At 45.0% G+C, this 25750-nt stretch overlaps 1 protein-coding gene and 1 pseudogene across 1 annotated transcript in view; both read right to left on the minus strand.

The window, feature by feature from the left end:
- The window catches only part of LOC126293222 (homeobox protein Hox-A4-like), a 222141-nt gene that overhangs the window by 134546 nt on the left and 61845 nt on the right, over nucleotides 1-25750 (minus strand). The gene's annotated exons all lie outside the window — the stretch shown is intronic.
- LOC126293876 (5S ribosomal RNA) lies at nucleotides 18707-18824 on the minus strand (annotated as a pseudogene).

The following is a 25750-nucleotide window of genomic DNA, read 5'->3' on the forward strand; positions in this document are numbered from 1 at the left end:
GTCGGATCTGACGTCCCCTGGTTTCTTTCTGAGGGGAAAGTTGAAGGATATTTGCCATCGTGATCCACCGACAACGCCTGACAACATGCGTCAGCGCATTGTCAATGTATGTGTGAACATTACGGAAGGCGAACTACACGCTGTTGAGAGGAATGTCGTTACACGTATTGCCAATTGAACTGAGGTTGATAGACATCATTTTGAGCATTTATTGCATTAATGTGGTATTTACAGGTAATCAAGCTGTAACAGCAAGCGTTGACAGAAATGATAAGTTCACAAAGCTACATGTATCACATTAGAACAACTGAAATAAAATGTTGAAACATACCTACTTTCTGTATTTTAATTTAAAAAACCTACGAGTTACCTACTGTTCGGCTAAAATTGTGAGCCATACGTTTGTAACTATTACAGTGCCATCTATCATAAAGCTAAAAAAGTGGTCCAACTGAAACATTCATATTTCTTTACGTACTACACGAATATGTAATAAAAAATGGTGGTTCCTATTTTAAAAAAACGTGTTTGATATTCGTTTGACCTATGGCAGCGCCATCTACCGGGCAAACGATAGCGCCATTTGTTTTCCCCCTTCAAGCTAGACAAGTTTCGTTCTTTGTAGTTTTGTCGTTTGACGCTTATTTCGTGGGATATTTGACCCGGTCACCGTCAATGGACCACCCTGTATAAGACAAGTGGCTGGTGCAGTCGTTAGATCCGTTACTGCTGCTACAAGGGCAGGTTACCAAGACTAAAATGAGTTTGAACGATGTACTGTAATCGGGGCGCGAACGATGGGACACATTATCCCCGAGGTCCTGATGAAGTGGGGTTTTTCCCGTACGACCATTTTTCTAGTGCACCCTGAATATCAGGAATCTGGTAAAACATCAATCTTTGACATCGCTGTGGCCAGAAAAATCTCCTGCAAGAACAGGGAGAACAACGACGGAAGTGTACCAGTTTCTTTTACGCTTCAGTGTATTTCGTGATTTGTCAGTGTTTACTCGTTTTCTCCTGGTTATTTTTTAATACTCCACGTTCTTATGTTGTTGTGGCTTGGACACACGTTTCACTGAATAAATTTACGATTGTGATGCCCTTCGGACTGTGGTTTGTTTACTGTTTTGCTTTGCACTGTTAAAAGCTCATTTTCCGTGCTTGCAGAAAGTAACAACGAATTAAGAATGCGTCCACCATTTTGCAAGTTACCAAGTTATTGTTTTGCATTAACACCAACACAATCTCAAAATTCCAGCAGTTCGGCCTTTTCGACATCATTGCGTTTTCTCTCTAATAGAGCATTTGTTTTATTTTATCACCCGAACAAGCACAGTTAACACATGTTCTGACTGTAAGGTGAATAGATAATAAAACTTTTGCCTTCGGGGCTCGTCTACCGCTGTGACAGTAATTGTAATTGGCGGACACATTCGCTGGCGCTGCTCCATGGTAATTACCCCGTGGACTTTCTACTCTAGACACCCGTTAGCACATTACAGCTCATTTGCATATGTTTGCGTACTCGGCACGTGGAGGACAAGACAGTGTGTCGAGCTAGGGTAACACCAGTGACCCGTTTAGTAATAGCTCCTGGTGAGTAGGAGGAAGTTACCAGAAGGAAAGAAATGAAGAAAAGCTCAGGAATCCGTGCATAACTTGGAGCTATATTTGGAGCAGGAGAGGTTAGGTTTTAACTTTCACTCGAAGAGGGCATCGCTAATGGTTGGTTTGGAACCACGTACCTGCAGTCTTCGTTGGCGTTTAAATCCCCGGGCCAATCTATTTTGTTTCCTCCAGCGCCATTTTTCGTAACTGTGGCCAAATTGTAATTACGCAACTTCATTTTTCCAGTTCACAGTTAAGACTTTATGAGTACGTCTGAAATGTTTATGTGTATTATTACGCCACCACAGGAAATGCGTATTAAACACAGTAAAGATTTCACTTCTGTCATCGAACTTTGATTTAAAGTACCCCATCCATTGTGACCTCTTACTTTTGTTCCTTAAAAAACATTCATTGCCATATTTCATTACGACTAACGCAGTTACTACTATTCGTGACCAAATTATAGTCTTTGACACGTCTCTTGTTTCTCCAGTGCAGTATCTGTATATACTGGACCTGTACACTGAAGAGCCAAAGAAGCTTGTACACTTGCATAGCCGGCCGGAATGGCCAAGCGGTTCTAGGCGCTACAGTCCGCCTCGGGCATGGATGTGTGTGACGCCCTTAGGTTAGTTAGGTTTAAGTAGTTCCAAGTTCTAGGGGACTGATGACCACAGCAGTTAAGTCCCATACTGCTCAGAGCCATTTGAACACTTGCATATTGTTGTGTAGGACCCTCGCGAGCACGCAGAAGTGCCGCAACACGACGTAGCACGGACTCGACTAATGTGTGAAGTAGTTCTGGAGAGAACTGAAATGATGAATCTTGCAGGGCTATCCATAAATCCGTAAGAGTACGAGGGGGTGGATATCGCTTCTGAACTGCACGTTCCAAGGCATCCCAGATATGCTCAATAATGTTCGTATGTGGGGAGTCTGGTGGGCAGCGGAAATTTTTAAACTCAGAATACTGCTCCTGGAGCCGCTCTGTACCAATTCTGGACGTGTGGTCTGTCGCATTGTCCTGCTGGAATTGTCCAAGTCCGTCGAAATGCACAGTGGACATGAATGGATGCAGGTGATGGGACAGGATGCTTACGTACGTGTCACCTGTCAGAGTCGTATCTAGCCACACCAGCGGTCCCATATCACTCCAACTGTACACGCCCCACACCTTTACAGAACCTCCACCAGCTTCAACAGTCCGCTGCTGCCATGCAGAGTCCCTGGATTCACGAGATTGTCTCCATATCCGTACACGCTCGATATAATTTGAAACGACACTCGTCCGAGCAGGTAGCATGTTTCCAGCCATCAACTGTCGAATGCCGGTGTTGAGGGGCACAGGCGAGGCGTATTGTGTCGTGCAGTCATGATAGGTACACGAGTGGGCCTTTGGCTCCGAAAGCCATGTCGGTGATGTTTCTTTAAATGCCTCGCACGCTGACACTTGTTGGTAGCCCATTATTGAAATCTGCAGCAATCTGGAGAAGGATTGCACTTCTGTCAGGTGAACGATTCTGTTCAGTCGTCGTAAGTCCCGTTCACGCAGGGTCTTTACCCGAGCGTCCCGATGTTGAAGATTTGATGATTTTTCCGCATTCCTAATATTCACGGTACACTCGTGAAATGGCCGTAAGGGTTCAAATGGTTCAAATGGCTCTGAGCAGTATGCGACAACTTCTGAGGTCATCAGTAGCCTAGAACTTAGAACTAATTAAACCTAACTTACCTAAGGACATCACACACATCCATGCCCGGGGCAGGATTCGAACCTGCGACCGTCGCGGTCGCGCGGTTCCAGACTGTAGCGCCTAGAACCGCTCGGCCACACCGGCCGGCAGTCGTAAGGGGAAATCCCCACTTCATCGCTACCTCCGAGATGCTGTGTCCTATCGCTCGTGCACCAATGTAACAACACGTTCACGTTGATAACCTCCCATTGTAGCAGCAGTAACTGGTCTAACAACAGCTTCAGACACTTTGAAACGCCCCGTAGAAAAATTGTACAAGACTGTGCTTAAGCTGACACACAATATTTTTAGCGCAACGCAATCTGATTTTCAAAAATCTCTACAAAAAAATGGCCCTGACTAACATTAACCTATACGTTCCACAAATCGCTTACCTCACAAAAATCTTGGTTACTCGAACTACTGCAATACAGCGAGCGCCATTACTGCCAGCTAAATAAAAGATTCGAACTACTGAAGGCACTAACTACTGATAGGCATAGTTAGCAAATGAAAGATTTTGATAGAGAACAAACAATGTATTTACCTTAATAGTCATAATATATATAGCAGTTCATGACATCCAGTCTTACAAATTACAAAACTCCGCCATCTCTCTCCCCACATCCACCACTGCTGGCGGCTCACCTCCAACTGCGCAACGCTACGCGCTGTTAACATCGAGCTGCCCAACGCTACAATGGCAGACAACAATGCAAACCAGCCACAGACTGCACATGGCACAGCCAGTGATTTTCATACAGAGCGCTACGTGGCGGCGTCGTTACTAATTCAAAAAACCTAAACATCCTACTTACAACCTGTTGTCTTATACAGGCGTTGTTAACCGCAGAGCAGTATTCTGCCTGTTTACAAAGCTCTGTATTCGAATACGCATCAGTGATTTTGGGGCTTCAGTGTCTCAAACAAATGTCTTTCAATGCTTTCGTAACAGGTAGTTATAATTAAAGTACAACTAATCAGTCAAGTTCAGTGTGTGTTTCTATCATTGTATGGCAATGAAACTTGGTAGACATTCTGATGCGTTAATGTGGGACCGATTTACGCTGGAACGCCCACGTTAAGCGGTGGCGGGCTTGACCAATACCTGGATAGGTCACTGTCTGGACCTGCAGAGTGCTGTTGGCGAGCAGGGTGCACTCGGACCGTATGAGGTGAATTAAAGAGTTACCTGGTTCAGAGGTAGCGACGCCTGTCATGAAAACTGACACCGGCTGGGAGAGCGGTGTGCTGCTCACATGCCGCTCCATATCCAAATTCGGTGAGGCAGCTGAGTATGACACTGCGGCTGATGGTACCGTTGAGCCTTCAAGGTCCGTTCGGACGGTGTTTGTTTCTCTTACGTACAGAACTGGCGCACTGGATACATGAAAGCACTCACTCCGTCTTCAGGCCACGAGTGGCCTACCGGGACCATCCGACCGTCGTGTCATCCTCAGGGGAGGATGCAGATCAGAGGGGCGTGGGGTCAGTACACCGCTCTCCCGGTCGTTATGATGGTATTCTTGACCGAAGCCGCTACTATTCGGTGGGGTAGCTCCTCAACTGGCATCACGAGACTGAGTGCACGCCGAAAAATGGCAACAGCGCATGGTGGCCTGGGTGGTCACCCATCCAAGTGCCGACCACGCCCGAGAGCGCTTAACTTCGGTGATCTCATGGCAACCGGTGTATTCACTGCAGCAAGGCCGTTGCCCTGCCACGTGCCACCAACTTAAAAAAATGGTTCAAATGCCTCTGAGCACTATGGGACCTAACTACCGAGGTCATCAGTCCCTTAGAACATAGGACTACATAAACCTAACTAACCTAGGGACATCACACACATCCATGCCCGAGGCAGGATTCTATCCTGCGACCGTAGCGGTCGCGCGGTTCCAGACTGTAGCGCCTAGAAATGCTCAGGCACCCCGGCCTGCCTCACCAACTTCCATCCGTGCTGCAGATCATGAGGTTTCAGTTGCTATGCCGTCTGAACCTTGTACGGGTGCCATTGTAAAATAAACAGCAAAACCTTTGGTATTGTTGACCACGGATTGATAATTCTCGTGACACTCTACGAGCGCTAGCATCACATGTGGCACGTGCTGCAAGGTCAGCTACAGCAACAGCATCCCTGTCGATAACTTCCAACCAGTCAGGGCGCCTTCCTCGTCGATGCGACAAACCCAGCTCACCTCTGTTTTCGAAATTCCATATCATTTTCTTAAACCGTTTAATGACATCAGTCCTCTCCTCAGACCTTTCATTTGGCGATACTCTCTCAATGCGGCACAGTAAATACTGCCGTTCACATAAAACAGTTTCACTAACAGCGCACGGTCCCACTTTTCGATAGCCATGCCATTCACTCTCGTTACGCCTTGTCACATGGCAGTATGGACGTCATACCGCCATACAGCCTACGACGCCAGATTTTACACCTGATGGCCACAACTGGGATTAATTTTTTCCTGCTTACATCCGTACCGCATTAACGCGTTCGGCTATGTACCAAGTTTTACAGCCACACTATAATTACTGCCGACCTGGAGCTATGGCAGTAGCTGCACCTTAACCAAAAAGACGCAGTATTTCGGTTTGTTGACAATATACAATACTGGCCATTAAAATTGCTACACCAAGAACAAATGCAGATGATAAACGGTTATTCATTGGACAAATAGATTATACTAGAACTGACATGTGATTACACTTTCACGCAATTTGGGTGCATAGATCCTGAGAAATCAGTGCCCAGAACAACCACCTCTGGCCGCAATAACGGCCTTGATACGCCTGGGCATTGAGTCAGAGCTTGGATGGCGTGTACGGTTACAGCTGCCCATGCAACTACAACACGATATCACAGTTCATCAAGAGTAGTGACTGGCGTATTGTGACGAGCCATTTGCTCAGCCACCATTGAAAAGACGTTTTCAATTGGTGAGAGATCTGGAGAATGTGCTGGCCAGGGCAGCAGTCGAACATTTTCTGTATCCAGAAAGGCCCGTACAGGACCTGCAACATGCGGTCGTGCATTATCCTGCTGAAATGTACGGTTTCGCAGGGATCGGATGAAGGGCAGAGCCACGGGTCGTAACACATCTGAAATGTAACGTCCACTGTTCAAAGTGCCTTCACTGCGAACAAGAGGTGACCGAGACGTGTAACCAATGGCACCCCATACCATCACGCCGGCTGATACGCCAGTATGACGATGACGAATACACGCTTCCAATGTGTGGATGCAACCATCATGATGCTGTGAACAGAAACTGGATTCATCCGAAAAAATGACGATTTGCCATTCGTGCACCCAGGTTCGTCTTTGAGTACACCATCGCAGGCGCTCCTGTCTGTGATGCAGCGTCAAGGGTAACCGCAGCCATGGTCTCTGAGCTGATAGTCCACGCTGCTGCAAACGTCGTCGAACTGTTCGTGCAGATGGTTGTTGTCTTGCAAACGTTCCCATCTGCTGACTCAGTGATCGAGACGTGGCTGCACGATCCGTTACAGCCATGCGGACAAGATGCCTGTCATCTCGACTGCTAGTGATACGAGGCCGTTGGGATCCAGCTCGGCGTTCCGTATTACCCCCCTGAACCCACCGATTCCATATTCTGCTAATAGCCACTGGATCTCGACCAACGCGAGCAGAAATGTCGCGATACGATAAACCGCAATCGCGATAGGATACAATCCGACCTTTATGAAAGTGGGAAACGTGATGGTACGCATTTCTCCTGCTTACACGAGGCATCACAACAACGTTTCACCAGGCAATGCCGGTCAACTGCTGTTTGTGTATGAAAAATCTTTTGGAAACTTTCCTCATGTCAGCACGTTGTAGATGTCGCCACCGGCGCCAGCCTTGTGTGAATGCTCTGAAAAGCTAATCATTTGCATACCACAGCGTCTTCTTACTGTCGGTTGAATTTCGCGTCTGTAGCACGTCATCTTGGTAGTGTAGCAGTTTTAATGGCCAGGAGTGTATTCATAGAGTATTAAACGAGGTAACCAAGTCTTCACCCAGCGACGAAAAGAAACTCGGCATTTCTAACTCAGTATCTGCAGACGCAGCAACATTTCCCTACAGCTGATTAAGCCCGCAGCCGCATCACCTGTCGCCACGAAACGTCCGTTCGGGAATACACAGAGCGGGTACCCGCCTACTGTCACACCGTGCAGAATTACGTCACTCAGCCAGATGCCGCTACCAGCTGCACACATCTTGCGAAACACACCAGCTGCAGTGATTATGCCAGCTCTTCGTGTAGCTATACGATATAAGCCAGTCATCATCGAAGTTGCCCGCCCCTGGTAGCTGAGTGGGATGCCAGCACGGTAGCTCAGCGTGTTCGGTCAGAGAGCTGGTTGGCCTCTGTAATAAAAAAACTGAGTGAAAGGATCAACAACGAACATGAACGGATGTTACGTGACGTCCGCAACAACCAAACACAGCGATCAATAAACGAACCAAACGCAAAAAAAAAATTATAAAAAGTGGTCAACTCGACGATAATGTCATGCCTAACGGCCCGGGTTCGATTCGCAGCTGGGTCGGAGATTTTCTGCGCTCAGGGACTGAGCGTTGTTTTGCCCTTATCATCATGTCAACCCCGTAGACAAGGAAGTCACCGAAGTGGCATCAACTCGAAAGCCTGGCACCAGTCGATGGGTCCACCGACTGGAGGCCCTAGTCACACAGTATTTACATTTATCTTCGACGCTGGATAAAGACCTCTTGCAGACTTTTCCAGCATTCCAGCCTCCAGCCATCGACATGGAGGTTGCTCCTGTACATCAATTATAATGTCAATCTCTCATTATACCCTCTAAGCACCACGAACGAATTATTCGAATGGGATTGAAGTCGCTAGAGCTATGTACAGGGAGATCACAAAGTCAGTATAAATTTGAAAACTTAATAAACCACAGAATAATATAGGTAGAGAGGTAAAAATTGACACACATGCTTGGAATGACATGACGTTTTACTAGAACAAAAGAAAAAAAAACGAAGTTCACAAAATGTCCGACAGATTGCCCATGAAAGATCTCTTGCGCGCGTCGTTTGGTGATGATCGTTTGCTCAGCCGCTAATTTCGTCATGCTTGGCCACCCAGGTCTCCAGACCTCAGTCCGTGCGATTAATGGCTTTTGTGTTACCTGAGGTCGCAAATGCATCGTGATCGACCGACACCTCTAGGGATGCTGAAAAGCAACATCCGACGCCAATGCCTCACCATAACTCCGGACATACTTTACAGTGCTGTTCACAACATTATTCCTCGACTGCAGCTATTGTTGAGGAATGATGGAGGACATATTGAGCACTTCCTGTAAAGAACATCATCTTTGGTATGTCTTACTTTGTTATGTTAATCAGATGAAGCACCATCTGTCGGACATTTTTTGAACTATGTTTTTTTTGGTTCTAATAAAACCCCATGTCATTCCAAGCATGTGTGCCAATCTGTACCTCTCTATCTTCATTATTCCGTGATTTGTTCAGCTTTCAAATTTATACTGACTTTTAGATCACCTGGTACATGTAGCCACAAACCAATGGTTACAACTTCAAAAAAATTATGATTTATACGAGAGTGAGTCAAATGAAAACCTTAAATATTTTTTAAATATTATTTATTGTGCATAAGTGGTACAAAGTTATATCGCTTTTCAACTTAATCTCCCCCACGCTCAATGCAAGTCCTGCGGCGCTTACAAAGTGTATAAATTCCTTTCGAAAAAAATTCTTTTGGTAGTCCGCGAAACCACTCACGCACCGCGTGGCGTACCTCTTCATCAAATGGAACTCCTTTCCTCCCAATGCGTCTTTGAGTAGTCCAAACAAATAGAGATCACTTGGTGATGAGGAATGGCGCTCCCTTCGTTTCCAGTTGGCGGAAGTGAACCAAGGTTTACTACACAGTAACGATTCTTGCAAGGAAGCCAACACCTTCTCGCTGAAAGCGCCGAAGAAGTTCTTCACAAGCATCAACACGTCGTTCCCTCATTTCAGGAATCAGCTGCCATGGCACCTATCTTGCAGATAATTTGTGAAACTGGAACACATCATGCACAATGTGGTGTGCTGACCCATGACTAATCTGTTAACATGCTGCAGTGTCATTCAGTGTCACTCGGCGGTTTTCCTTCACTATGGCTTCAACTGCTGCAATGTTCTGTGGAGTCACAACTCGTGCCTGACCTGGACGAGGAGCATTTTCCACTGAAGTCACACCATTTCCGAACTTCCTACTCCATTCGTAGACTTGCTGCTGTGACAAACATGCATCACCGTACAGAACCTTCATTCGTCGATGTATTTCAATAGGTTTCACACCTTCAGTACGCAAATACAGAATAACAGAACTCTGTTCCTCCCTGGTGCAAGTCGCAAATGGGGCGGCCATCTTTATACTGATACTGCGACGGTATGTGTGCATCTGCACTATGCTGCCACCTACAGGCCATTCTGCAAGCTGTTTGTAGCACGCTTACCAACTTACAGGATAACGGCGGGAAGTGTCGATTTGTTACTACAAATTTAAGGGTTTCATTTGACTCACCCTCGCACAAGAGAAAGATCTTCACAAATTGAGCGAAATAAAGCGGTGGTCCGCCTCTGGCATTTAAGCAAGTTTTTTTTTTTTTTTTTTTTTTTTTTTTTTTTTTTTTTTTTTTTTTTTTTTTTTTTGACATGACATTGATTCATGGAGTTGTTCGATTTTCTCCTGAGGGGTATTCTGCCATACTGTGACCAAATTTAGCGTTAGATCGTCTAATTCCCGAGCTGGTTCAAAGGACCCTTCCAATAATACTCCAGACATTCTCAACACGCAAGAGTTCCGGCGGCCTTGCTGGCTATGGTAGGATTTGGCAAGCAGAAAGCCATGATCAGTAATTCTCGCCGTGTGCGGGCGGGCTTTACCTTGGTGAAATACAAGATCAGGGTGAACTAATAAAAGCCGGCCGGTGTGGCCGTGCGGTTCTAGGCGCTTCAGTCTGGAACAACGTGACCGTTACGGTCGCAGGTTCGAATCCTGCCTCGGGCATGGATGTGTGTGATGTCCTTAGGTTAGTTAGGTTTAAGTAGTTCTAAGTTCTAGGGGACTGATGACCACAGATTTTAAGTCGCGTAATGTTCACAGCCATTTGAACCATTTGAACTAATAAAATTTTCTCTGACTTCCAGCCGCGTCGGTTGGTTGAAATCCCACGAGCTTTCGACCGAGCTCTCCTCAGTCACTGTCAGGTGTTAAGACTACTGTGTCGCCGTGGCCGTGTCGTAATATAGCCGCTCTGCTGGCTGTGACGTCACTGGTGCTCCCTTTCTCCCCATATATGGTAATGTTTTCATCCCGCGTCCGTCGCGCCCTTTTTAACAGGCTGTGCTGAGCTGCAAACCGCCGTCCTTGTTGATGGTGTTTTCAGAGATTTTTGTGTCAATAGCGTCTTTTATCACGCTATCCTAAAATCCCTTCGTCCTCTTAACGACAGATGTTTCGTCGAATAGAATTCGGTGTCCATTTTCTAAGGCGTGTTCTGCCACGGCTGATTTTTCTGGATAGCGTAGGCGTAAAGCGCCTCTCGTGCTGTGTCCGGCGTTGCTCCACCGTGTGTACTGTTTGGCCGATGTAGTAACGGCCACACTGACATGTTATCTTGTTGATACCCTAGATCGTCCTTCACAGGCCTCACAAGGTGTCGAATTTTTGCTGGGGGCCTGAACACCGATGAAATGTTATATCTCTTCAGGAGCCGGCTAATCTTTCCCGACGCTCTACTACAGAAAGGCAGAAATACAAGTTTCTTACTTTCTTCTTCGGTGGTGTTCTCTCCTCTGTTGATGTGTCTCCTGCGTGTCACACCAGATATAGCCTGTGACACCTGTCCGTGGCTGTACCAGTTTACCCGGAAGACTGTTCGGAGGTGGCTAAGTTCTAGTGGCAGGCTTTCTGCGTCTGAGACGACTTTAGCACGATGGACGAGGGTATTCAGAACGCCACGTTTTTGTGCCGGATGGCGGTGGCTGAGACTGTGCAGAAACCGATCTGTGTGTGTCGGTTTCCTGTAGACACTGTGACTGAGGTGCCCATTGCTTTTCCGTCGAACGAGGACGTCAAGAAATACCCTCGTCCATCGTGCTAAAGTCGCCTCAGACGCAGAAAGTCTTCCACTAGAACTGAGCCACCTCCGAAAAGTCTTCCGGCAAAACGGGTACAGACAGGTGCCACAGGCTATATCTGGTGTTACACGCAAGAAACACACCAACAGATAGGAGAACACCACCGAAGAAGAATGCAAGAAACTTGTGTTTTTGCTTTTCTGTGATGCAGTGTCGGGAAAGATCAGCCGGCTCCTGAAGAGATATAACGTTTCATGGGTGGTCGACAGCTCATGAGGCCAGTGAAGGACGATCTAGGACTTAGAACGCCTGGAGTGTACAAGATACCATGTCAGTGTGGCTGTTACTACGTCGGCCAAACAGTACACACTGTGGAGCAACGCCGGACACAACACGAGAGGTGCTTTACTCCTACCCCTGGATCCCAACGGCCTAGTATCATTGGCATTCGAGATGACAGGCATCTTATCCGCATGGCTGTAACGGATCGTGCGGCCACGTCTCGATCCCTGAGTCAACAGTTGGGGACGTTTGCAAGACAACAACCATCTCCACGAACAGTAGGACGACGTTTGCAGCAGCATGGACTATCAGCTCGGAGTCCATGGCTGCAGCTACCCTTGACGCTACGTCACAGACAGGAGCGCCTGCGATGGTGTACTCAACAACGAACCTACGTGCACGAATGGCGAAATGTCATGTTTTCGGATGAATCCAGGTTCTGTTTACAGCATTATGATGGTCGCATCCGTCTTTGGCGACATCGCGGTGAATGCACATTGGAAGCGTGTATTCGTCCTCGCCATACTGGCGTATCATCCGGCGTGATGGTATGGGGTGCCATTGGTTACACGTCTCCGTCCCCTCTTGTTCGCATTGACGCCACTTGGACGTTACATTTCAGATGTGTTACGACCTGTGGCTCTACCCTTCATTCGATCCCTACGAAACCCTACATTTCAGCAGGATAATGCACGACCGCATGTTGCAGGTCCTGCACTGGCCTTTCTGGATACAGAAAATGTTCGACTGCTGTGCTGGCCAGCACATTCTCCAGATCTCTCACCAATTGAAAACGTCTGGCCAATAGTGACCGAGCAACTGGCTCGTCACAATATGCAGTCATTACTCTTGATGAACTGTGGTATCGTGTTGAAGCTGTATGGGCAGCTGTACCTGTACGCGCCATCCAAGCTCTGCTTGACTCAATGTCCAGGCGTATCAAGGCCGTTATTACGGCCAGAGGTAGTTGTTCTGGGTACTGATTTCTCACGATCTGTGCACCCAAATTGCGTGAAAATGTAATCACATGACAGTTCTAGTATAATATATTTGCCCAATGCATACCCGTTTATCATCTACATTTCTTCTTAGTGTAGCAATTTTAATGGCAAGTAGTGTATTCGCAGCACCCTAAGAATACAGCGATACATCGACGTTCTACTCCCCGTTCTGTTGCATTCATGGGAAGCCATCCTCGGCTTACATTTCAGTAACTTTATGCCAGCTCGCACACGGCAAGACTTTCTTCTGTTTCCCTTCGTGCTTGTCAAACTTAACTTGGTTAGCAACCTCTCCGGATCTCTCCCCAATTTAGAGTTTGGAGCATTGTGAGGAGGGCCCTCCAGACAGCTTCGGATCTTGACGATCTTACGCACCAATTGGACAGAATATGACACGCTGTCCCTCAGGAGAACAAACAACTCTATCAATCAATGCCAAATCGAATAACTTCTTACATAAGCTCCAGCGGTGGACCAAAGCGTTATTGACTTGCTCAGTTTGTGAAGCTCTCTCTCTCTCTTGAATAAATTACCCAACTGTTCTACAATTGTAATCATTTGTTTGTCTGTACATGTACATCATAAATTTCCATCCCATTCAGATAATTCATTGTGATGCGTCGTCTTCTTTTTCCTTTTTTTTTAGTCTAGTATGTAAACTTGGTCCAGCTAACAATCCTATGATTCGGCGAACGAGAGCGGATAGATTTTTTGAGATAGCACGTTCTCCAAAAAAATATCTTCCAAAAGATGCATGATGATGTTAGCTGTTTATAAATGCTTCAAATGGCTCTGAGCACTATGGGACTTAACGTCTGAGGTCATCAGTCCCCTAGAACTTAGAACTACTTAAACCTAATTAACCTAAGAACATCACATACATCCATGCCCGAGGCATGATTCGAACCTGCTACCGTAGCGGTCGCGCGGTTCCAGACTGTAGCGCCTAGAACCGCTCGGCCACCCTGACCGGCTATTAGTTTGTTCCTGTATGTCTAACATGTACATTGTTTATTACAATTTTGCGTTTGATATATGGTGTACTAGAGAGAGAGAGAGAGAGAGACAGGGTGGTCCATTGATAGTGACTTGGCCAAATGTCGCACAAAATTAACATCAAACGAAAAAATGAAAAAATGAGAAGGACAAATCTATTCGAGCGTGACGAGGGTAAACAGATGGGGCTATGGATGTCCCACTAGATGGCGCTGCCACAGGTCAGATTGATAGAAACTGGAAATTTTAAAAATAGGTACCCCATTTTTATTACATATTCGCACAGCACGTAAATAATAATGTTTGATTTGGAACATATGTTTCCCTTTGTGACGAATGGCGCTGTAGTATTCTCGCAAATGTAGCAACGTGCCTGACAGCACTGTGTACAATTCACTACTTAATTATCTATGATAATACGCTTGTTCAGTTGTATGTCACATATGTGTAGACAATAGACATATAGGGGTAACGTGTGCATGACTGAGTCAACTGTTTTAAAGTTATTCCTGTTAAGTGACTGATGTTCTTCCTTTTGTATAATTGTCATGCTGTACAGTCATTTCATAACTTTCATTATAACATGAATGTCGTACTTCATGACTGGTTTCTTTTAATTATATATATATTTTTTTCTTGGACCTTTGTCTCACTTCAACACGGGATCGACCCCGTTGCTATGGATTTGGCAGTGTTACAATGTTAGTGTCAGATGCCCTTCCTGTAACCACCCCATACCCCCCAGAACGGAATTACCCCCCAGAACGGAATTAGTGCAACCCAGCTGTCTGCATCTAGTGTAAGCCATGAAACAGTGCGAACGTTTTTTAATGTCTGCGAGTCGCGTAACTGAGGCATGGGGACCAGTCCGGTATTCACCTAGCGGTATGTAGAAAACCGCCTAAAAACCACATCCAGGCTGGCGAGCGCACCAGCCCTCGTCGTTAATCCGCCGGGCGGATTCGATTCGTGCCGGCGCGCCTAACCGCGTTCAGGAAGCAGCGCATTAGCGCCCTCGGCTAACCTGGCGGCTTCTTCAACTTATACACATTAAAATGTATAATTTGTTTCATTTATGTAAGACTATGTGTGACATCCTATCATGTGCTTATCTTGTAACTATTTTGTGTAGGACTGAAGATGAGGTGATAGGAATGTTGAAACTGGTTGCCTCATAAAAGATCAAAATAACGGCTATTGGTACAGTATCCTTACATTTCATAACCAAGTAGTTACGCGAGAACAGTATTCGAAAAGCGTATTACTTTCAAATCTATGGAGTTTGCAGCAAGAAGTGCTCGTTACGCAGCTGAACAGCAATCATTTCAGAGAGAGCGTGTTGCTTCAGCGAAATATTTGTAGCACAGCTGGACTTCACGATTTTGAGGCCATATTAAATTGGGTATTGCTTCGCTGTTGCTTGTCGCGGCCTGACAGCGACTAACTGAAAACACAAAGGGCACGAAATCTGTGAGCTGGCCACTTATTCCTCGGCGCTGACGTAAAGGTCGCTTCGAGCAATTTTCCTGTCGGCAGAATGCAATTCTTTAAGTGGACGCAAAGGTTACCGAGACTGCTCGCGAACGGGCTCGTGGAGGCGGCTTTCTTCAAGGACGACGACTGCTCAGCACAGATGCGCAGCGTTTCGCAACGCACTGGTCGTGCTGAGCGCGGAAACCGCTAGTCGAGTCCACGTGTTAGCTGGTGTTGCAAGCCACTTCCCGTCCAGAGCACTGCGTAGTGAGTAACAGAGCAGACTGACCCAGTGGAAAAACTGCCCCGTTGTGGGGTACGTACCCTTCGAAAACAGCTACCAAACTCAGGTTGCACGCAAACTTTACCGATAAAAATGTAGGTTGTTCAGGTATAGTGTGGGCAAAATTAGACAGGGATGAAAAACACACTCTAAAAGTCATAAAATACTTAAGTAAAAAAAACTGACTCACCACGAAGATGTTATCCGAATGGGAGGAAAATCGGTAGATGTGATGTACATGTACAGACAAACAAATGCTTGCAATTTCAGAAGAATTGGATGATTTATTTAAGAGAAAGAGCTTTACAAATTTAGCAAGTCAATAACGCGTTGGTCCACCTCTCTGGTCCTGATGCAAGCAGCTGGTCGGAGGACCCTGCTCATAATGTTCCATACATTCTCATTTGGGAAGCAATCCAGTGACTTTGCTGGCCAAGGTAGGGTTTGGGACGCGCGAAGACAAGTGGTAGAAACTCTCTCTGTGTGTGGTTCAACATCACCTTGGTGAAATGTAAGCGCAGGATGGCTTGGCATGAAGGGCTCCAAAACGGAGTATATAATATCGTCGACGCCCCTCTGCTGCAAAAGTGCTGCGGACAACAAATAAAGGAGTCAGTAATAAGCTGTTTGAAATTCTGAATGTAGCAGTGATAAAATTCGTGGAGAGAAAGGTTATTTAAAACTTATACGGAAACCAGACGTCAGTTATAAGAGTCGACGAGGATGAAAGGAAGGCAGTGAAGCAAACAGTGAAGGACACCAAAGAAAAATTTGGTGAAGGAATTAAAGTCAAGGATTAGTAAAAAAAGCTTTGAGGTTTGCGGACGACGTAATTCTGTCAGAGACAGCGAAAAATATACCTGTAAAAATTCAGTTGTCGCCTTCCTGAAAGACAATCTCCACGCATTCGAAACCAGTGTAGACCATATAGGCTTAAAATCAAAGAAATAGTATCGGCAGCAATGGAGAGACTTCTACCAAACAAACTAACAAACGACGCAGCTGATTCTCCTTGGTACACAAAACGGGTTACAACACTGTTGCAGAAACAACGAAACAAACATGCCAAATTTAAACAGACGCAAAATCCTCATGATTGGCTATCTTTTACAGAAGCTATAGAAACACAGTGCATCAGAAAAACCACACCATGTGGAAAAAAGGTATGAATTCATAATTTTATGTGTTTTTTTTAAATATCTCTAATTACGATTTAGCCGGCCCGTGTGGACGAGCGGTTATAGGCGCTACAGTCTGGAACCGCGCGACGGCTACGGTCGCAGCTTCGAATCCTGCCTCGGGCATGGATGTGTGTGATGTCGTTAGGTTAGTTAGGTTAGTGCTCAGAGCCATTTGAACCAATTACGATTTAAAAATTAATAGTAACATGTATACAAACAGTAAAGAATAATCTTTATCTTTAACAGCCATAAAATAAAAACCCACTGAAAATGCTGCAACTGCAGTGAAACATGTTTGGGTTAAAAAACAAAATTATGTTTTGCTAAAGGTGGACCCTATCCAAAAACATATGTATTGTTAAAGCAAACACGGAAAAAAGAGATTCAATCCCAAGTTGATCATTGTGAAGCTCTTTTTCTTGAATACAGCAACCAATTTTTTCTATGAAATCATGGTAGTCTGTTTGTCTCCTCATGTACCAAGTGATCAAAGAGTCAGTATAAATTTGAAAACTTAATAAACCAAGGAATAATGTAGATAGAGAGGTACAAATTGACACACATGCTTGGAGTGACATGGGGTTTTATTGGAACAAAAAAAAAAAAAAACAGTATTGCTCGACGCGTGAAAGATCTCTTGCGCGCGTCGTTTGGTGATGATCGTGTGCTCAGCCGCCACTTTCGTCATGCTTGGCCTCCCAGGTCCCCAGACCTCAGTCCGTGCGATTATTGGCTTTGATCGACCGGCATCTCTATGGATGCTGAAAGACAACATCCGACGCCAATGCCTCACCATAACTCCGTACATGCTTTACAGTGCTGTTCACACCATTATTCCTCGACTACAGCTATTGTTGAGGAATGATGGTGGACATATTTGAGCACTTCCTGTGAAGAACATCATCTTTGGTTTGTCTTACTTTGTTATGCTAATTATTGCTATTCTGATCAGATGAAGCGCCATCTGTCGGACATTTTGTGAACTTTTGTATTTTTTTGATTGTAATAAAACCCCACGTCATTCCAAGCATGTGTGTCAATTTGTACCTCTTTACCCACGTTATTCAGTGATTTATTCAGTTTTCAAATTAATACTGACTTTTTGATCACCCGGAACATAACATCTACCTATTTCTGTCGCATTCGGATTGTTCCTTCCTGGTACCTACGGAGAGGTATCGTCAGTATTGCCAGTCCTGAATAGAAGAGGAAGGAGGGCGAATCCACCACCCAGTGTTAACGCTCTTTCGATCGTTCCTGTTAGTTTGATACACTGAGCCGGCCACTGAAGTGGACGACTGTAATGCTGGAGCCAACTTGGGCAGACGTCCAGACAGCTGCAGCTGCCCTCGGCGGAAACGTCACTCAGCCAGGTGCAACGAAGAGCGGGCCAATTAGGCCTTTAGTTAGCGCCGAGCTGACGCCACGTCTGGGCTATGCCCGCTGAGTGCGATGCCGCACCACTAGGCTAGCTGCAACTTCCCCCGACAACGAGAATACATCAGGGCTCTTCTTATAGACTCGACAAGAACTAGCCAGTGCCTATACCAGTAAACTGGGGACATAAAAAAAACACGGTCAAATCACATCTAAAGGCCGCATGCTGGCTTACGATGTTTGGGGGGGGGGGGGGGGGGAGGAGTCTACTGAGGTACTTCGATGCAATTCCCTCCCCTCACCCATTTTCTTTAAATTGTATGAGACGCAGCAGTTCGTAGCGTTTCAGTTTTGCATGTTGGTATTCAGGTAGAGATAGATTTACTAGGGTGAGTCAAATGAAAATCTTAAACTTGTAATAAAAGAAAGCACTGCGTCTTCAGGCCACGAGTGGCCTACCGGGACCATCCGACCGCCGTGTCATCCTCGGTGGAAGATGCGGATAGGAGGGGCGTAGCGTCAGCACACCGTTCTCCTGGTCGTTACGATGGTATTCTTGACCGAAGCCGCTACTATTCGGTCGAGTAGCTCCTCAATTGGCATCCCGAGGCTGAGTGCACCCCGAAAAATGGCAACAGCGCATGGCGGCCTGGATGGTCACCCATCCAAGTGCCGACCACGCCCGACAGCGCTTAACTTCGGTGATCTGAGAGGAACCGGTGTATCCACTGCGGCAAGGCCGTTGCCATTAAATTTGTAATAACAAATCGAAATATCTCGCCGTTATCCTGTAAGTTGGTAAGCTTGCTACAAACCGCGTGCAGAATGGCCTGTAGGTGGCAGCATAGTGCAGATGCACACAGGCCGTCTCAGAATCAGTATAAAGATGGTCGCCCCACTTGCGACATGTACCGGGGAAGAACAGCGTTCTGTTATTCGGTTTTTGCGTAGTGAAGGTGTGAAAACTACTGAAATTCATCGACGAATGAAGGTTCAGTTCGGTGATGCATGTTTGTCCCAGAAGCAAGTCTACGAATGGAGTAGGCACTTCGCAAATAGTGTGACTTCAGTGGAAGATGCTCCTCGTCCAAGTCAGGCACAACGAGTTGTGACTCCACAGAACATTGCAGCAGCTGAAGCCATAGTGAAGGAAAACTACCGAGTGATACTGAATGACACTGCAGCATGTTTAAAGGTTAGTCATGGGTCAGCACACCACATGGTGCATGATGAGCTCCAGTTTCACAAAGTGTCTGCAAGATAGGTGCCACGGCAGCTGACTCCTGAAATGAGAGAACGACGTATTGATGCTTGTGAAGAACTTCTTCGGCGCTTTGAACGAGAAGGTGATGGCTTCCTACCAAAAATTGTTACTTGGGACGAAACCTGGGTTCACTTCCACCAACCGGAAACGAAGAGAGCGAGCAAGGAATGGCGCCATCCCTTATCACCAAAACCAAAGAAGTTTCGAACAGAACCATCAGCAGGGAATGTTATGCTGACTCTCTTCTGGAACGAAAAAGGCGTCATTTTGGAGCATTACATGCCTAGAGGGACCACTGTCACCAGTGCATCATAAACAGATCTCCTAAAAAATCATCTGCGGTCTGCAAACAACTCAAAGCGACGTGGATTGCTGTCAGCAGGTGTCCTTTTGCAACATGACAATGCAAGGATCCCCACTGGCCGTACAACAGCTGCTACGATCACAGTCCTGCATTTTGAGTGTCTTCCTCATCCACCATACTCACCAGACCATGCCCCAAGTGATTTCCATGTGTTTGGACCACTGAAAGACGCAATGGGAGGAAAGGAGTTTCGTTCTGATGAAGAGGTACGCCACGCGGTGCACGAGTGGTTGCGCGGACTACCAAAAGAATTTTTTTCTAAAGGAATTTATGCACTTTGTAAGGGATGGAGGACTTGAAATGAGCGTGGTGGAGATTCTGTTGGAAAGTGATACAACTTTGTACCAGTTCTGCACAATAAGTAATATTTTTAAAAAATATTTAAGGTTTTCATTTGACTCACCCTCGTATTTATTCACTGTGGTTTTTTATTTGCGGTTCACTGTTGGTATTTGTGTTCGCATATAGTCACCTTGTCATTTAGAGACAATGTGCAGTTGTGGAGCTATGAAATGAAATTTCACATGGAGAAATCGGGACATTTCCTTCTTATTCTTCTGTTTGAGTTCAGTAGAGGGATCACAACAGCCGTGTAACGGAGTAACACGATTTGGCAAAGCACGGCAAGAAAATGCTTTTCTCGTTTTAAGATGGATATTTTTGACATTCGTGACTCCGCACGATCAGGGAAATCTTCGGGGCTTTTTGTAAATCGTTTAGGCGCGTTACTGCACATTGATCCACGTCAGTGCATTCGAGAACTGGCAAATGTGATGAACTGTGATAACTCCACCATCGTGAGAATTTTGCATGCAACAGGATTGGTTAAAAAATCGGGTGTACAAGCTCTAAGCCAAAATCACAAAAATCTGCAATGCGTGTATCTCTGCTTACTCGTCATCAATTGGCTCGTGAATAACACCGACCATTCTTATCCTGAACCGTCACTGATAACGAGAAATGGTGTCTTTATGCTAACAAAAGGAAAAGAAATAGTTGAGCCCAAACAAAGCAGTAACTACCCGTACACAGACTTGAGTGCATCCGCAAAATAAAATGGTAATCCTCTGATATAACAGCGACGGCGAAGTGTATTAAGGTTTGTTTCACCGATGCCTAACCACCACTGCTGACATTTACTTAGACGTCGTTCAGACGCAATACAAGAATAACGACCAGAAAGGCTGCTACTTCATAAAACGCTCGCCCACACTGTGCTAGACTGACAAAAAACGCTTTGCACGAGTTGCGTGAGGAAGTCACTCCGCACCCACAATTTCCACCTCATCTTGCGCTCTGAGATCTTTCCACTGTCAATCGAACAACCTTCAACCTTTATCCCTTCCGTGTAAAAATGCACTCTGAACATGGCTCGACGTATTCTTCTTCGCCTCAAAACCGCGAGATTTCAACAATAACAGACTCGAGAAGTTACCCCAGCGTTGGTAGACTGTTGCAAATAGTGCAGGGGAATATATTATTGTTGACTAAAAACCCCGTTATGTGCATTTGTTGTGTTTGTTATCAGAAAACGCTACGAACTTATGTTCCAATCTAATTCATAGGTGGTATAAATTAATACATACAAACGATCAAATATTAATCACATGTCATAACATATCGTATCTGTGGAGTCTTCTGAAGAACGAGGCGCCACGCCTTCTAGAGTTTCGCTATGCCACCGGATTCCATGGTCTGGTAACAATGGAAATACCGTGTGGCTAGGGCCTCTCGTCTGGTAGACCGTTCGCCAGGTGCAAGCCTTTCGAGTCGACGCCACTTCGTCGACTTGCGTGGGGATGGGAATGAAATGATGATGATAAGGACACCCCAACACTCAGTCCCCGAGCGGAGAAAATCTTTGACCCAGTCGGGAATCGAACCTGGGCCGTTAGGTATGACATTCCGCCGCGCTGACCACTCAGCTACCAGGTGACAGCCGAGTAGAGGGAAAATCGCCCGTGCTCGCATGACCACCGCAGTCTTCTTTATTAGATTTGTGTGCAGTGTCTATCTTGTGATGAGGATGATGATGATGATGATGATGATGATGTCCCATACTGTGAGGAGCGTAGGGGACGTTGCGGGAGACCCGCACCGCCAATTAGGCAAGGTCCTAGCCGAGGTGGTTTGCCATTGCCTTCCTCCGACCGTAATGGGGATGAACGATGATGAAGACGGCACAACACCCAGTCACCTCGAGGCACGGAAAATCCGTAACCCCGCCGGGAATCTAACCCGGGACCGCCTGCCTTGGTGGCCGAGTGGTTCTTCAGTCTGGAACCGCGCGACGGCTACGGTCGCTGGATCGAATCCTGCCTCGGGCATGGATGTGTGTGATGTCCTTACTTTAGTCAGGTTTAAGTAGTTGTAAGGTCTAGGGGACAGATGACCTGCGATGTTAAGTCCCATAGTGCTCAGATCCATTTGAACCATTTTTTTAACCCGGGACCCAGTGCGCGTGGAAGCGAGAACGCTACCGCAAGACCACGAGCTGCATTGACTTCTAATTTTACTTGGTAGACATTTTGCTACTTCGGGATTCAGTGGTGCCTGCGCGGGCGCGTTGATCGAGTGACTTGTTCGTCATCTTCGAATAGAATTGCTTGTATCTTTCACGCAAGGCCACTGTGGTCTCGGTTGTAGTGTCCTCTCACGAGTTGCCGAATGATTTGGTTATCAGAACTGCTAAACTTATTATTAGATATAGGTTTCGCCTTTTTTACAAAACAATGATTTTTATTGTCACCCGGACATGTTTCGGCATCTCTGTACCATCGTCAGTGATTTTTTTTTTTTTTTTTTACTGAAAAATCTTGATTTTATATTGTATGGTTTTGTTGGACCATCTGTATGGTGTCCTGCACCGATAGCTTATGTTTTGTTGTGATTGATCCTTCTTCTTTTGCGTTATGAGGACACTGCCCACACACATTAATGTACGAGGCTTGGAACTTTAATAGTGGCAACTATTTATTTACAGCTCGTACAAAATAGAAAAGTGTTTTAAAGTTTTACTGACCTTCAAAGTAGTCACCAGCATTGTGTATAACCCGTTGCCAGCGATGCGAAAGTCGTAGGATACTCTTAGCAGTGCCAGTTGTGTTGACAGTTCGAGCGGCGCGGTCTATTGCCCGACGAATTCGTAGCAGTTCTGAAGCGAATGCCGTGAAGTGTTTCCTTCAGTTTAGAAATCGAGTTGAACCCACGAGGGCGTAAGTCAGGGGAGTGCAGTAGGTGGTATAGCACTTAGCAAAAACAAAATGGTTCAAATGGCTCTGAGCACTATGGGACTTAACATCTATGGTCATCAGTCCCCTAGAACTTAGAACTACTTATACCTAACTAACCTAAGGACAACACACAACACCCAGCCATCACGAGGCAGAGAATATCCCTGACCCCGCCGGGAATCGAACCCGGGAACCCGGGCGCGGGAAGCGAGAACGCTACCGCACGAGCACGAGATGCGAGCTAGCACTTAGCAGCCCCATCAGTCAAACAAATCAGTATCAGCTTGCACTGTGCGTGCTTGAGCATTGTCCTGCAAATTGATGGTCAGGTCCTGCCGAAAGTGTCATCACTTCTGTCTCTAAGCTGATCGTAGGTTGAGTTCCAAAAATGAACAGCATAGAGAGAGAAGTGATGACACTTTCTGCAGGACCTGACCATCATTTTTGACAATGCTCAAGCACGTACAGTAAGTAAGTTCAACTCGATTTCTGAACTGAAGAAATGTCAGTGAACTCGGATCCAGGAGGAAGAGGAGGAGGATAATGTTCAAGACAACTCGTTTAAAAATCTTACCTACGCCAATCAACGTAACCGAAATTGTTGTAGTCTCTTCCAAAGTGTTGGAGATTTTGAACGAATAGAAAGCTTATTCCTGCTTACGGAATTAGCCTATGTTTTGATTGTGTACAACAGTTTTTGCCACTAAAAGAGAATGTGCATGCCACAATTTACGAATTAGACAGCTGCTCAGAATATCGGACTGTTGCTAATCAGTAATGCTGCAGAGATATATCGTCACTTGCATGTATTTTCCCATCTAGTAAACATACATTGTTTTTTCCTTCAGTTAACTACTGGAAATGAATAACTCCACGATCAGTGAAATTCGATTTCTTTTCCGGATTTACCAGACTGTTTACAGTTATGATACTATTTTGGGATATAGTGTTATAATAAATTGTACGTACGTTGCACTATACATTGTGTAACACGTTATTCTAAAATGTCCTCACTGTAAAGCGTTTTTTAAATCATTTATGACGACAGACAATATGCGAATTCTTAGATGGACGAATAAATAATTCAACACACAAATTAATTCTCTTTGCCAATATTAACATTAACCAACATTTATAAAAGCAAATAAAAACCAGTGAACCCAAACATACTTCAAAAAACGGTTGAGAATTCGGGTGGACATGAATTTCGATTGTGTGGACAATGAATCTAGCAACTGGAACCACAATTCCAGAATCGGTTCGGTATTGGAGTGGTTACATGACCGGCATGAAGCGGTATTGAGAAATCAGTTTACGGAAACCCGAAGCTACAAGCAAACGTCGTTACATATCTTTGTCGTGTAATATTTAGTAAACGGAGTTGTGATAATATCTCTGAAACAGCACAAAAGTGCTTGTGTAGGCGACGTTGTTTGCTGTAGAAGAACAATCTTTGGCTTAATGTGGTGAAGCGGTATATTATGTTCAAGCATAACGAGAGAAAAATTACTTGATGACGACACGGTATGCTGCAAATCATCGCGACATCCACAGGTAAAATAGTTTTTTGCTGTTTCTGAGATTAAATACCCACCCATAAACTCACATTTGCGAATGCTGATTTTGAAAACAATTGACACATTTTGTTATCAACAGATGCGTTAATTTTGCATACAATGTCATTTGTTAACTCTATTTTTCTACGTTTAGATGTAAAATAATAGGTATTGACCGTAAACACGTATCTGTTAATACCTAATTTGAAGACAGTTGAAAATCTTGGTTATTTAAAACTGAATCAATTTCTCGAAGCAACAGGCAATTACGAGAAACAGGCAGTTACGAAAGAAACAGTTTCATCTGTTTCATCACTTATTTAGGACAGCGACTCACAGAAATCTGCTGTTATGAAATGTTTCAAAATTGATAATGCTGTCGCATTATTTAACATTTGAAACATGCGACCATATTTGCCCTCATCAATTTTTGAAAGTAGGAGCCTACAAATTTTGAAATTTCCAAGCTCGCAAAATTACTAGTGGTAATTTTCGATGACGCAAGGATGGCAGTTACCGGCAGTCAAACCAATACGATCTGATACGAATGTATGGTAATTCGATGTTTGCTAACGTAGTGCAGTTTAATATGAGATTAAGTACGTTATTGTACAATTTAGATTATGAGAAAATTATTCGACTGTTAAGTTAATTTTTATTAATGCGTTACTAAACTTGTAAATGTTTTGTGACTGAACGATTAAAAGTCCACTGTCGTAGACAATGAGAAACAACATTTGAAGAAACTTTCAAAGGAAGAGAATTTTTTACATAGTTAATATTGCTAAATAGTTTTGTAAAACGGATTTTTAAAATAAATTTATTAAGGTTGGAGTTAGTTCGTAAATTACGGAGAAAGCTTGAAAAATACGGCGTAGAGAGCTTTTCATTCTATGGGCTGCTCGAGTTTCCCCCACGATAGTTAGAAAAATTTTGCAGAAGACAATCTTTACTTGTTACGAAAAATTTAACTGGCCAAGTACGATTTCCTAACGGCTCGAATTTTTCTCCGCTCGGCGACTGGGTGTCCTGTTGTCTTTCATTTCATATCCTCGCAACTGGGAAGAAAATCGCTCCACTGCAGTTTCCATTAGTGATCTGGCTGAATGGGCAAGAACCGAAAGCTAATTTAAAAAAAAAAAGTTTAACGTAAGTGCATTGCTATCTGCCATAAACCAATAATAAAACGAACAGACACGATATTAGATTGTAGAAATGATCCATTTCATACTGTAGAAACTAATTTAAAGTTTTCA

This window comes from Schistocerca gregaria, chromosome 10 (genome assembly GCF_023897955.1).
Source record: "Schistocerca gregaria isolate iqSchGreg1 chromosome 10, iqSchGreg1.2, whole genome shotgun sequence".
In the NCBI taxonomy this organism is placed as follows: Eukaryota; Metazoa; Arthropoda; class Insecta; order Orthoptera; family Acrididae; genus Schistocerca; species Schistocerca gregaria.